Here is a 14546-nt window from a genome sequence, read left to right on the forward strand (position 1 = left end):
ATTGCGGTAGTTGAGCCAAAATGTTGACCCCTGAGCTAGTCAAACCAAAATGGATGATTATAATCCCAGTCATTAGTTTGTATATAGCCTCACCCCATTGTCTATGTGTTGGCAGCTACCATCTCACAACAAGGTCATGATTATTTGATTTTCGTGATTATTTGTCTTTCGAAGAAGGCCCAATCTAATAAATGTTTTCAGTGTGAGTTTGTGGCCAAGCTCTGATTTTGTGATCTGCACGAGGCTCGAGGGAGTGTTCCCAGCTTCCATATAAACAGACAGAAAGAGACATCCTCCGGCTGTGATATAATCCACCCAGACAGGATATGGCGTCTGCGGTGTGGGGTTTCTTGCTCTTCCAGATAGGCCCCCTTAAACCCACACATGTGACATTAACAATGGATGGCTAGCCTCACTACCCTCAACCTATCACCAGCTATCACACAGACCAGGCTCTGGAAGGAAGCTCCCCCAGCACCGCAAAGGAAGTGTGGCTCATAAGTGTCGTCCAGCTAAAACACATAGATGAAGTGTTAGAAGTGAAAAAGGCCATCCTCCAATATCTACATTGTCCCACATCAGGGCTGAGACTTTCAGCTCATTTGTGCTGCGGTATTCTAGTCAGATGATTTGCTCCTTCCATCACCCTCTCTCCACCTTCCACTTCCTTTCAAATCAACCATGGCAGCACTATCGAATGAAAATGACAAGACGAATTGTCACTGTATTTTGTCATGTATAACTCTATTGTTTGGCCTTTCAGAGTCCACCAGTCCATACCAACACAGACCAGGCTCAGTTAGCCAAGCCATTGATTCCCCCTCCCAATCTCTTTAAGTGATTATCACTTATGGTCACTTGATGATTACACTCCATTGATTGTTCGGGGAGGACCTGCATTGTTTTCATCTGCAACATTGACCCCAACATTCTATTTATCGTCCCGTTAATTCAATTACCTCTTAGGACAAAGAGCACATGTTGGGTATTCATAATTCAGAACTTGAGTTATTTTCTGGTATCTGTGCTGTGGTAATCCCTCACGGCATTGTCCCTTTTGTATTTACTGAGCTGACTCAGTGATGGCAGACCATAACCTAAATTCGTGGAACACAACACGAGGGCCTGCCGATGGCGGCTCCTGTTCCTTCTCCTGCCGCGAGGCCATGTTTATAATTATAGGAGTTATCAGACAAGTTACACAGCTCTGCTAGGCAAAGAATACTCCACTGGGAAAAAGTTACTGCAGGGTGAACACTTTACGGTTCTGATATAGTCAGGAATTTATGCATAATATACACTTACACACACATTATACAGGCACGCACATGCACTCACACACGTATCCTAGGAACACACACATACAGTATACAGTTGAAGTCGGAAGTTTACATACACTTATGTTGGAGTCATTAAAACTAGTTTTGCAATCACTCCACAAATTTCTTCTTAACAAACTATAGTTTTGGCAAGTCGGTTAGGACATCTACTTTGTGCATGACACAAGTAATTTTTCCAACAATTGTTTACAGACAGATCATTTCACTTATAATTCACTATATCACAATTCCAGTGGGTCAGAAGTTTACATACACTAAGTTGACTGTGCCTTTTAAACAGCTTGGAAAATTCCAGAAAATGATGTCATGGCTTTAGAAGCTTCTGATAGGCTAATTGACATAATTTGAGTCAATTGGAGGTGTACATGTGGATGTATTTCAAGGCCTACCTTCAAACTCAGTGCCTTTTTGCTTGACATCATGGGAAAATCAAAAGAAATCAGCCAAGACCTCAGAAAACAAATGTAGCCCTCCACAAGTCTGGTTCATCCTTGGGAGCAATTTCCAAATGCCTGAAAGTACCACGTTCATCTGTATAAACAATAGTACACAAGTATAAACACCATGGGACCACGCAGCTGTCATACCGCTCAGGAAGGAGACACGTTCTGTCTCCTAGAGATGAATGTACTTTGGTGCGAAAAGTGCAAATCAATCCCAGAACAACAGTAAAGGACCTTGTGAAGATTCTGGAGGAAACAGCTACAAAAGTATCTATATCCACAGTAAAACAAGTCCTATATCGACATAACCTGAAAGGCCGCTCAGCAAGGAAGAAGCCACTGCTCCAAAACCGCCTTTAAAAAGCCAGACTACAGTTTGCAACTGCACATGGGGACAAAGATCGTACTTTTTGGAGAAATGTCCTCTGGTCTGTCTGGAGGAATGGGCCAAAATTCACCCAATTTATTGTGGGAAGCTTGTGGAAGGCTACCTGAAACATTTGACCCATGTTAAACAATTCAAAGGCAATGCTGCCAAATACTAATTGAGTGTATGTAAACTTCTGACCCACTGGGAATGTGATGAAAGAACAAAAAGCTGAAATAAATCATTCTCTCTACTATTATTCTGATATTTCACATTCTTAAAATAAAGTGGTGATCCTAACTGACCTAAAAGAGGGAATATTTAGTAGGATTAAATGTCAGGAATTGTGAAAAGCTGAGTTTAAATGTATTTGGCTAAGGTGTATGTAAAATTTCTGACTTCAACTGTATATCGAAACTAATGCACTCTTATACACAAACCAGTACTTAAAGGAAAGATTCACTCATTTTTGAATGGTATGTGGTTTTTGTGCATCTCGATGCAAAACTTGACATACCGGCTGTATTTCTGCCTGCTTGAATGGCAATAAGCTCAGATGCACATGAAATGACCCCGGGAATTGATAGAACATTCAAAATGGGTGATTCTTTCCTTTAAGCTTTTGAGCGAACGATGGATTGATGGCAGAGCTGGAAAAAGGAACAGCTCCTACGGCATCAGATTAAGGGCAGTTATTTTAGACAGAAATAATCCCTGTGCCTCTCTCTTACTATTAATAATAATGAGTTTGAGAGTGTTGTATGGCATGATTCTGTGTTTGAGATACACAGAGACAGACAGTGTAGCCTGTTGGTTGCTGGGCTATTAGTAACGTAAGCTATTCTCCAAACTCCAATGGTCCATACACTACTCTCCGTAGACTCTGCAGAGCATGGTCGACATTGCTCAGACAACGGTTGTAACCAAAACAACAAGTGAGAAGGGAGGTCTTCTGATGAATGGACATCCATACTCCGTACTCAACTCAAAGGCACAACGCATGCGCTTTCAGGGCCTATTTTGGTTGTGTGTGCGCGTGGTTATTTTTTTAACCTGGTTGTTGTCATGAGCACGGCTGTCGTGGCATGTGTCTTATTATTGGTTGCCCCAGGGAGCAGAGTGAGTGAGAGATGTAAGATAAGATGTGAAGTCATGTTAAGCAACAGCTGCCAGCCTGGCTCTCTGTAAGCTACAGCCGCTAATCTCCACTAGCCAAATGGAGACGGGACAAGCAGGAGCACAGGCAGCAAACACCTAACTCAATCAAATCCAAAGCTTTCACTCAAGACAGACAGACAGGCACAAAAAACATCCACACCCACTGACACTGAATCTCACTTAACATGGAGCAATGTTCAGTACTCAAACTGATACCTAGGCTAATACATGACTAATTTAGCTGAAATGCTAAATAGCATTGTTGTGCTAGCTAACTTTGATCTGATCTGGCATTTCAAGGCAACAACTGCCCACTATGGCGAGACTGTGACGTCTACAATAACAGAATGACAGTGAGTTGTGTCAACTTTGAGCTGCACCCCACTGCCTTTGGTCTCAAATGTTTTCAGAATCCTCCCTCCAGATTTCCTCTGGCCAACAGGGGTTTCCTGTGACCTTTCACCCCATGCAGGAACACCTGCTTCCTACTTCCTGTTATTGCCCTGGCCACACAGGAAGTAGCCCAAAAATGTATAGGAATTCGGGAGTCAGGTTAACTTCGAGTTAGATGTGAGTGAGTAGAAAAGTGGAACTGTGGAATATGGAATTTCTCTCAAATGTGTGTTGTTCCGCCCTACGACACCAAAATGCATTGCAGTTGTGGCTAGCTCACCATGTGTAATTGCCTGTAGAGGGCTATTTGTTGTGGTACAGAAATGCTTTCATAGTTGAGTGAATCTGCACAGTATAAACAATTACTTCCCATACAACATGAACCCTCCCTCACCGCATGACCCAAACAATTCCTGAATAATGTAAAATATTCTCTGGTTTCTGTGATGATCACACCTTCTTGGACACACCTACTCATTCAAGGGTTTTCCTTTATTTTTACTATTTTCTACATTGTAGAATAATAGTGAAGACGTCAAAACTGTGAAATAACACATATGGAATCATGTAGTAACCAAAAAGTGTTAAACAAATCAAAATATATTTTATATTTAATATTCTTCAGAGCAGCCACCCTTTACCTTGATGACAGCTTTGCAAACTCTTGGCATTCTCTCAACCAGCTTCATGAGGAATGCTTTTCCAAAAATCTTGAAGGAGTTCCCACATATGCTGAGCACTTGTTGGCTGCTTTTTCTTTACTCTGCAGTTGATGTTAAGATGTGTTTGTTACTTGAACTCTGTGAAGCATTTATTTGGGCTGCAATCTGAGGTGCAGTTAACTCTAATGAACTTGTCCTCTGCAGCAGTGGTAACGCTGGGTCTTCCTTTCCTGTGGCAATCCTCATGAGAGCCAGTTTCATCATTGTGCTTGATGGTTTTTGCAACTGCACTTGAAGAAACTTTATAAGTTCTTGACATTTTCCACATTGACTGACCTTCATGTCAGTAATGTTGGACTGTCGTTTCTCATTGCTTATTTGAGCTGTTCTTGCCATAATATGGACTTGGTATTTTACCAAATAGGGCTATCTTCTGTATACCACCCCTACCTTGTCCCAACTCAACTGATTGGCTCACCTGTTAATTGAAATGCATTTCAGGTGAATACCTCATGAAGCTGGTTGAGAGAATGCCAATAGTGTGCAAAGCTGTCATCAAGGCAAAGGGTGGCTACTTTGAAGAATCTCAAATATAAAATATATTTCAATTTGTTTAACACTTTTTGGTTACTACATGATTCCATATGTGTTATTTCATAGTTTTGATGTCTTCACTATTATTCTATAATGTAGAAAATTGTAAAAATAAACAAAAACCCTTGAAGGAGTAACTTTTGACTGGTACTGTAACTGAGGTTGGGTGGTCAATTACAAGGAATTGTGTTTTAGGGATTTCGTTTTTTAAGTATTGAAAGTTAGATCTTACTCTTCTGGGTCAGAAACAGTAATGTTTATATTCTTAACGGTTCAGAAAATTAACATGTAAGCGACCATGAAGATGCTACACAGTAAACTATCTTTCTTTGGTCTAATCTCTTAAAAGCTTTAGTAAGCCATAAACCTCAACTCTTAAAATGCTCCCTCGCTCTGTGGTGACGCAGAGGTTCTCTTTCATTGTAATGACATACTGTAAGTGATTGCTTTAAGTGGCTGCGCCATTTCAGCCCACCCTTCCCTCCGCAACACCACCAAGCCCAGTCTATTTAATTAACCAGCATCCTGTATCTAATAACTGTTCTCATTGGAACAGCACACAGCGCCGGCTAATCCATACAGCCGGGCCTAGCGCAAGCAGATTGGGCCGTTCATCTCCTAAATTAAAAGCTACATCAGGGAAATCGCTGTAACGTATAAAAAAAGAAAACAGAGCGATGCAACCTCTCCAACAACCCCCCCCCCCCCCCCCCCCTCTCCAGCCTTGTCTCAGGAGGACCGATGGCCAGCAGAAAATATTTTAATGCCGTTTTTAACCTTCAGATTCATCAGCTGGCTCAGGAAAAGGTCACTTCCTCCGCCAAGTATCGATCCCATTCGTAGGAAAGCCGGTGGAGAGAGGCACTACAATATATTTGTTGTTTGACAAGGATGTGCACCCGTTAATGTTGGGTTAAATCTCTTAGGAAGGAAGGACGCATTTGCCACGGTGTGTATGGATGTGTGTGTGAGCGTGCTTCCATGCGTGTGTGTAGTTGGGAGGGAGAGGTCCTTTGAAGGAGAGTGTTTTATGTTTATGAATTACAAGTTTATCCATCTGCTGCTTTACAGTATGTGTGGAGAGGAATATTGGATCAGGCTTTTGTGGAAGCGAAACTAACATCTGGTGTTAAGTTAGTATTTGTATGTGTGTATGTGATATGTCTAGCATTTTAAATGTATAGCCTAAACGTATACTTAAAAACGGGAAAATAACCAATCCTCAATCGTTAACACAATGGAAAGGTCAAATGCTTTATTTATTATCTAAATGTTGAAAGTACGTGGGCGTGGAGAGAAACAAAATGGTGCAGTTTGAGGCCATGTGGCGGAGAGTGATGCGGGTGCTGGGGATGGGGGTGTGAGCAGGTGGGTCTGGGCAGGTGTGATGTCATTGATGTTTGTATGTGTATATTTTGTATTGTAATTGTTTTTTATTAATAAATGTGTAGCCACAATTTAATGTACTATATCTGTCTGCAAGGCTTGGACTGGGAATGGGACCAAGATGAGGGATGGAGGTCAGCAGTTGCCATGGATACTAGAACAATTCATTACTAATCCCCTTTTATTAAATATGCGTGAGAAAAGAGCAACTTTCCTTCCCAGTGGCACACCAGGGTTCTGAGTTATTGTAATCCACTGTGAGAAGAGATGTCTGTACTAACAATCCGATAAGATTGTGGTCGCCAACATTTCTGAGCGTGTCATCCATCGCCTCCTCTGGTTGGCTAGTGTTTGACATGGGCTTCCCAGCCCAGCCTCAAAACACACTGCCATTCCCTAGTGACTTAAAATTCTCTATCAGCTGTGCCGCAGCTCAGGATTCTTCTGTTAATGAAAGCCTTGAGGGGGCTAAGTGGACAGTGGTGTTGTATTACTTAAGGCTGAATGGTACTTCCAAGGCTAAAAGCCTGAACACAGCATCAGCCCTGTTTCCGTTGGAGCTGGAAGGAGAAGGTCTTCCTCTCAGTCCTCTCTCTCTCTCTCTTCACCGCTCCATGTTGTCACAGCGTGTTAGGGTCTGTGAGTGAACATGTCCTGGTGGAGCAGCCCATCGGCCCGGCTTAGCAGCACACTGAGGATCCTCGGTTGGACGGACGTGGCCCCACCTCAGCCCCACAAGGACAGGCTATTTTTGGCCTCATCAGCACTTGTTAGATGGCAGGCCTCATGAGGTCACTTAATGCATGATCGAGGGCCCAGGTTTGGGGTTAGAGCCAGCCACGAATCTGAGCAAAGTTGGTGTGCAACACACGTGCATATGTTCATGTACTGTACATTATAGTATATGTGAATATACTGACCCAAATAATGTAATTAAGATCCTATTTCAGATCACAATCCATATCAAATTCACTGCTTTCTTAATACAGTTGAAGTGGAACTTTTAGCAACATGAAATCTTATTCAAATCTGTTCATATACACCCCCATGAAGAATATATATATTTTGGACATTTTCTGACACGCGAGCACTTAGATATGGTCATTTCAGCGGTTTCATAAATTCATAGAATGTCTGGGAATGACGTCTAGTATGGCGTTTGTGAAATTTCTATAGCAATATAGAGTGGGAGAGCGGTCGTGCGTTTGGACAATTAATAGACACTGCAGTAAATATAAACCCCCCAAAAAACCTCTGTCTTGTTCAGGACCGAAGTCTACGCAGACCAGTGCGCCACAGCCAATCATAGCTACAGTATGCCTATATGCAAATAAGCCATTTGCCACACTGCCTGCCATTTTGAACTGAATTATGTGTTTACAGGCAGTAGCAACAGCGCGACATTAGATCCCATTAACACATTCACCAAAATACACAAAATAAACCTGATAATAAACCTTTATAACATGTAGCATTTCACTATCCCTCGGTTGATGAGAAACCTTCACTGGTCGTGGTGGCTCTACTACCATTGCTTCTTCCCCGCCACTCGTTCCTTCCAATTTTCTCACTGCCTCCAGATAGGAGTCACGCTGGACATTCCTTACTCTTGCCACCTCATTCTCCTTCACCCTAACAGGGCACTCCAAGAATTCAGGTGCATGTTCACCTCCACAGTTGCAGCATTTCCTTTCATCTGGCATACGATATTCTTCCCTTCTGCACACAATTGACACATGACCAAATATTTTACATTCATGACACTGAAGAGGCTTGTGCACAAAAGCTCTTACAGGGTATCGCATGAATCCTAACTTTATATGAGAAGGGAGAAACTCTTCGTCAAAGAAGCATGGAGGAAGTACATGTTTTTCTCCGTCCACCATATAGGTCAGTCGATGTGCATCAACCACTCCATCCATGTCTTCAGTTATATCCTCTGCCTTTATTTCTTGCGCCACCCCAGAAATAACCCCCTTGATAGGCTCCCTGCTACGACATTCCACTCCGATATTTTTTTGAGTCTTAAAACATGCTTCTTCTGCACCGCAGACACAAAACAAACTAAATAAGACCACTTCTTGTGACTTTCACCGACTCCACACTTTCCTCCAACATATTACAGATTTTCCTGGAGACATTAAACGGATTTCCCAAGTAGCATTGATCCAAAACCCTGACTCCGACCAAAAACGAGTCTAGTGGTTTTGTAAGAAATTGTAATAGATACTGGCAACTTGTTTTAACAACTTCTCAACACAAGCTATACTTGACACAACATGCACCCATCCCCCTCTATACCCCCACACTTCGTACCCTTAATGATAATAACCACAGACCCACACATACTCCCCTCCCCCATGAACAGGCCCCTGCTAAAACAGAACGCACATGCATTCTGCTCGAGGTTGAGACTCTAAGACAAAGAACTATGTTAAGAGCCAATGGAACGTCAACATCAGGCCCGAACAGGACTACCCACGACCCAGATCGACCAATCGGAAGGCCAGACTACAAGATCAACCTACTTCATTTATTGCATATATAATCAGCACAATATGTTTAGGGCACTCTTTTCCGACGATTCCATACGAGTCAGACAGAACGGGGCCGTGCTGCACGATTTCAAAGATATCTTTACCTGTGAATAAACTGCCTTATTATACAATATCCACCTCGTCTCAAGGCCACTCGTCACCTATGTCTCAACTTGATCTCCTGTCTCCAGTAAATGTTTTATCAACAGTTTCCTATTTTCCAACATAGCTTTACTTGTCTTGTCTCACTTTTTCTTTGCCGCTGTAACCCACTCATTCTCACTTTCTGTACTATTAGCTTCACTCGACTCACTAGCAGTTTCAAACAAAACCTCAGTTTCCGCCATCTTCCGTCCTACCCAGTTCTCAAACCCGGCAAAACCCTTGATGCCAAATAGATTTGATTGACAACTAAGAGATAAGCTAACTGTGGATAACAGTCGTTCAAGTTCAGCATAGCTAGCTAGCTAGCTAGTAAAGCGATTCACATTTCTTTGGTAGCCAACCAAATGACACCTGAATCTTTAGCTGTAGCCACCGACAATAATATGAAGGGGAAAAGTCAGTCACTCACCCACTCCTCCCAGCAGCTAGCTGGCAAACGTTAGGCTCCGTGTTTTTAGCTCGCTAAAATAGCTAGCAAAATAAATAGATACGCTAGCCCAGGGGCGCACTGGCCATATTGAAAAACAACGAATTCGCGGGCCAATGTTTTATTAGAGAAAATATGGCCCTTTATAATGTCCACATGTATATAGCATTTTAACATATTAAAACAAAAGAGATAAATAATATTTGTCCAGCCTTTGCTGCTATGCTTGCAGATCTGCATAATATGCTGCGACCCTAATCAAAAGTATTTAATAGCCATAGGTCGTTGTAACATTTAAACAACATGTTTAAACATGTAACATGTAAACATATTTTTTTAAATGCACTGCACGGATCACCGGTGCAGTTGAATGCAGCATTGCTGTATGGTGCACTCAAAATGCAATGTAGTTGAGTAGCCAGCCTAGGCTACTGCTCAAATGTTGCTGTAATAGGCTTACATGTTTCTCCTTTGCATGGTGTTTTGATGCAGGTTTTGTTTTTTGGTTATTCATTGTCAAGCTTTAAAAAACGATGCCAGACTGCAACATTTTAGTAGCCTAGCTAGGACTGTGGCATGTGTCTGCACATTTTCCCTCTGCTGCGCGCTGTAAACAGGACACACGAAACCAGCGTAATTGAAGTTGAATTCACCGATGCGAGCGCACCAGGCTGTAAATACTTCATGACTCAACTGTTGACTCATTTATAATTGCTTGTGTATCATATTTGGCCCGAGGGCCTTGACACATGTGCGCTAGCCTATTAGCCATGTTACAACTGACTTGGGATCATTGCCTTTGCTAGTTTGATTGTATTGACATTCCCAGACTCAGTTATAGTCGTCTGTATTTGTTCAAAATATTGACTAGTTGAAACTAAAACACTGCATCCCGAATGGGTGGAGGCAGCAAACAATGTGTCAGGCCAGCTGTGATTTACAACCTGATAGCAATATTTTTTGGACTACCAAGAAATGTATTGGTGAATTACAGTGCCTTTGGAAAGTATTCAGACCCCTTGACTTTTTCCACATTTTGTTAGGTTACAGCCTAATTCTAAAATTGATTAAATCATTTTTTCCCCCTCATCAATCTACACACAATACCCCATAGGTACAAAGCAAAAACAGGTTTTAGGACATTTTTGCTAATTTATTATAAATAAAAAACAGAAATATGACATTACATAAGTATTCAGACCCTTTACTCAGTACTTTGTTGAAGCACCTTTGGCAGAAATTACAGTCTCGAGTCTTCTTGGGTATGATGCTACAAGCTTGGCAAACCTGTATTCGGGGAGTTTCTCCCATTCTTCTCTGCAGATCTTCTGAAGCTCTGTCTGGTTGGATGGGGAACATTGCTGCACAGCTATTTTTAGGTCTCTCCAAATATGTTTGATCAGGTTCAAGTCCGGGCTCTGGCTGGGCCAATCAAGGACATTCAGAGACTTGTCCAGGAGCCACTCCTGCGTTGTCTTGACTGTGTGCTTAGGGTTGTTGTCCTGTTCGAAGGTGAACCTTTGCTCTAGTCTGACGTCCTGAGCGCTTTGGAGCAGGTTTTCAACAAGGATCTCTGTACTTTGCTCCATTCATATTTACCTCGATCCTGACTAGTCTCCCAGTCCCTGCCGCTGAAAAACATCCCCACAGCATGATGAGACACCACCATGCTTTACCGTAGGGATGGTGCCAGGTTTCCTCCAGACGTGAAGCTGAGCATTCAAGCCAAATTCTCTGGTTTCATCAGACGAGAGAATCTTGTTTTTCATGGTCTGAGGGTCTTTACGTGCCTTTTGGCAAAATCCACGAGGGCTGTCTTTTGCCTTTTACTTAGCAGTGGCTTCCATCTGGCCACTCTACCATAAAGGCCTGATTGGTGGAGTGCTGCAGAGATGGTTGTCCTTCTGGAAGGTTCTCCCATCTCCACAGAGGAACTCCAGAGCTCTTGATTCTTTGTTACCTCTCTGACCAAGGCCCTTCTCCCCCGATTGTTCAGCTTGGCCAGGCGGTCAGCTCTAGGAAGAGTTTTGGTGGTTCCAAACTTCTTCCATTTAAGAATGATGGAGGTCACTGTATTCTTGGGGACCTTCAATGCTGCAGACATTTTTGGGTACCCTTCCACAGATCTATGCCTCGACACAATCCTGTCTCGGAGCTCTACGGACAATTCCTTTGACCTCATGGCTTGGTTTTTGCTCTGACATGCACTGTCAACTGTGGGACCTTATATAGACAGGTGTGTGCCTTTCCAAATAATGTCCAATCAATTGAATTTACCACAGGTGGACTCCATCTCAAGGATGATCAATGGAAACAGGATGTATCTGAGCTCAATTTCGAGTATCATTGCAAAGGGTCTGAATACTTATGTAAATAATGTATTTCTGTTTTTTATTCTTAGTATATTTGCAAATTTTTCTAAAAACCTGGTTACTCTGTGTCATTATGGCATATTCTGTGTAGATTGCTGAGGTTTCTATATATTTAATCCATTTTAGAATAACGCTGTAACGTAACAAAATGTGGATAATGTCAAGGGGTCTGAATACTGTCTGAAGGCACTAAATCAAGCATTGAACTGCATCCATCTATTCTCTCAACCTCTTATGAAGTTGGTTTTGTGGCATAAACTGGGAATTTGATCTTTTTGACTAAAATTATGATTGTCTGTTTGTTTCATATCTGCAAAGTAGTTTAAACGCTGTCTGTTCCACTTTAAGTCCTCCCCTCAAATACTGTATCTCTCTGTTTAGATATCAGTTCCACCCTATTGTGTTTGTCTATGTCATCAGAAAGAAAGAAAAGTCACACACTCCCTTCATATCACTAGCATGTCTAAATTCGGCTTTCTTAGTGTGATAAGCAGTGAAATGGAGGGAGAATAAACGGATTAACATTACTGACACAGGGAGGGGTTGAGATGACCACCAGGGATAATCCTTACGGCCTTACATCAGGCTAGCGGCCCAGAGTTCGTGCCACAGCGCTCGTTCCAGGAACGCATTCTTTTTTAATTTCATCATTTGATTTGGATTGTGCGTGAGCGGTGGGCGGACGAAGGTCCATCACTCGGGACCGTTCTTGTCAACCTTTGGAGCGGAGCGGCTGGTCGGCTGCAGTGTGATGCTTCTGTGTTATTTTTAACCAGGATTTTTTTCCAGCCGCGGCGAGAGAGCCACACACTGAAAGGCAGACGAGGCAGAGAGGAGCGGCTAAGCCCGGGGATCAGGAGACAGGCGATTAACCTAAAGTCTGGTGCTTATAACTTCAAAGTACAAATAGCCCCCTGCTCACGGATCAGGTCCCGTCTAAAGGATGGACAGAGGGAGCAGGGGGAAACAGTTGCTCCGTGTCCCCACACGTACGCAACTGGGGGGCTGGGGAGGGCAGAGGAGGGTGGGGTAGAGGGTGGGGTGTGGTTCTGGCATCCACAGACAATAACACCCTTTGGGCTCCTTGCTGAAACAGTACTATGGGGGGTTTAGGTTGAGCCTTAGCCCTTGACATAGAGAAGACATGAGCTGAGCCTTTCAGTATCCCTGAGCATGGCGAGAGAAACCAGGAGAGGGGGTGATGAACAGTGAGGGTGTAGTACTGCTACAGCAATACATTCTGTCAAGCTATGGACGTGATGGAAACCTGGAACCGAAAAAGAAGTGGTTTCTATATCGGGGACGGCGGCAGCCTAGCAAATGACGCTGTTTTATCTCTTTGATGGCTGCAGGCCTTGTTAACTTCTGTGGTTTGTTTGTTTGTTTGTTTTCATGTTTGTTATCTCCGAAAGCTGGTTCAAACATATTTCCATGGCTCAGCACCCTCCATGGCTATTATGGTCTCCATCCCTGGTCCCCATCAGCGCAGCCCCAGCCTTCTTCCTCACCCCTATTCCCGTCCCACACCCCAACCCACAGTACATAATGAACGACTAGCCACGGCTGATGAAACAGCAGCAGGTCTCTCTCATCTTCGCTTTCTCTCTCGCCTCTCCCCCTACCCTCTCCCAATCCTCCTTCACAACCCCCCCCCCCCCCCCCCCCCCTCTCTTTCACCCTGTCTTTGAAGGAAGAGGTAGGAGGCTTCATTCTCAGTCTGCCTGCATTAAGACACATTCAGCTAAATTAGCTTGGCGTATCCGCCGACGTTGCTCTATTCTTACCGCACTCTAAAGAGCCTACATTTTAATCAGCAGTTTGCTCCAACGCACAGGCCAAATGTTCTCCCCTTCATAAAAAAAACACACCCAAAAAAACTGATTGTCAGCTATAACTCTTGGGGATGAGGACGATTATTTCAGATTAAAATGGCCAAACATGACATAGCGAGGGAAACTCAACGGCAACCAAGAACAAAAAAATGAATTCTTTAGAAACAGTGCATGTGGGGTAAAGGACTTATGAGAGAAAGAGAATTACAATTTTGAACATCTATTAAATATTAAAGAGCTGAATGTGGTCCTAGAGACTCATCATTAGCAGTAATGGGTTTTATACATCGCACTATTCAGCTATTTATTCCGTTGCTTCTAATCTTTAGGAGGCAAGTCCCATCTGAATCATTACACATCCAATCCAACAACATGCAAAAGCTGTGCGTGTGCGTGTGCGTGTGTGTATATGTGCAATGCAGAAGATGAAAAGGATTCTTAGGAGAATCTTCACCTCTTTCTCCCCCACTCAGTTGTTCTGATCCTCAAACCCATCTCTAATGCGTGCTTGAATGAAAAAGAGGGAAATATTTTTGCCTCAACATTGAACCACACACTTTTGTATGAAAATTAGGGGGAATGTGGTGAAAAATTGGTTGCGAGAAACTGGATGAGAAATTGCACTGAGCCAAGACCAATTTAGATGGCACTTATCCATACGGGGACTAAACCAAAACAATCCCTCAATTCCAATGCATGATTATTCTTCATCACTGTCACAAATAAATATGTGAATAAAATATTTTACTACGAATACTCAAAAATAATATTTTATATTTAATTGTTTGAAGTCAAGTCCTGATCTCTCTCTGTCCCTGCCTTCTGTTAATTTCCCATTTCTATGTAAATTCACTGCAGTGTACCACAGCC

The 14546-nt window shown here is 42.8% G+C and overlaps 1 protein-coding gene across 4 annotated transcripts in view; it reads left to right on the forward strand.

Annotated features, from left to right (window-relative positions):
• The window catches only part of LOC139549094 (RNA-binding protein Nova-1-like), a 67581-nt gene that overhangs the window by 36981 nt on the left and 16054 nt on the right, over nt 1–14546 (forward strand). The gene's annotated exons all lie outside the window — the stretch shown is intronic.

The sequence above is a fragment of the Salvelinus alpinus genome, chromosome 22 (assembly GCF_045679555.1).
Source record: "Salvelinus alpinus chromosome 22, SLU_Salpinus.1, whole genome shotgun sequence".
NCBI lineage: Eukaryota > Metazoa > Chordata > Actinopteri > Salmoniformes > Salmonidae > Salvelinus > Salvelinus alpinus.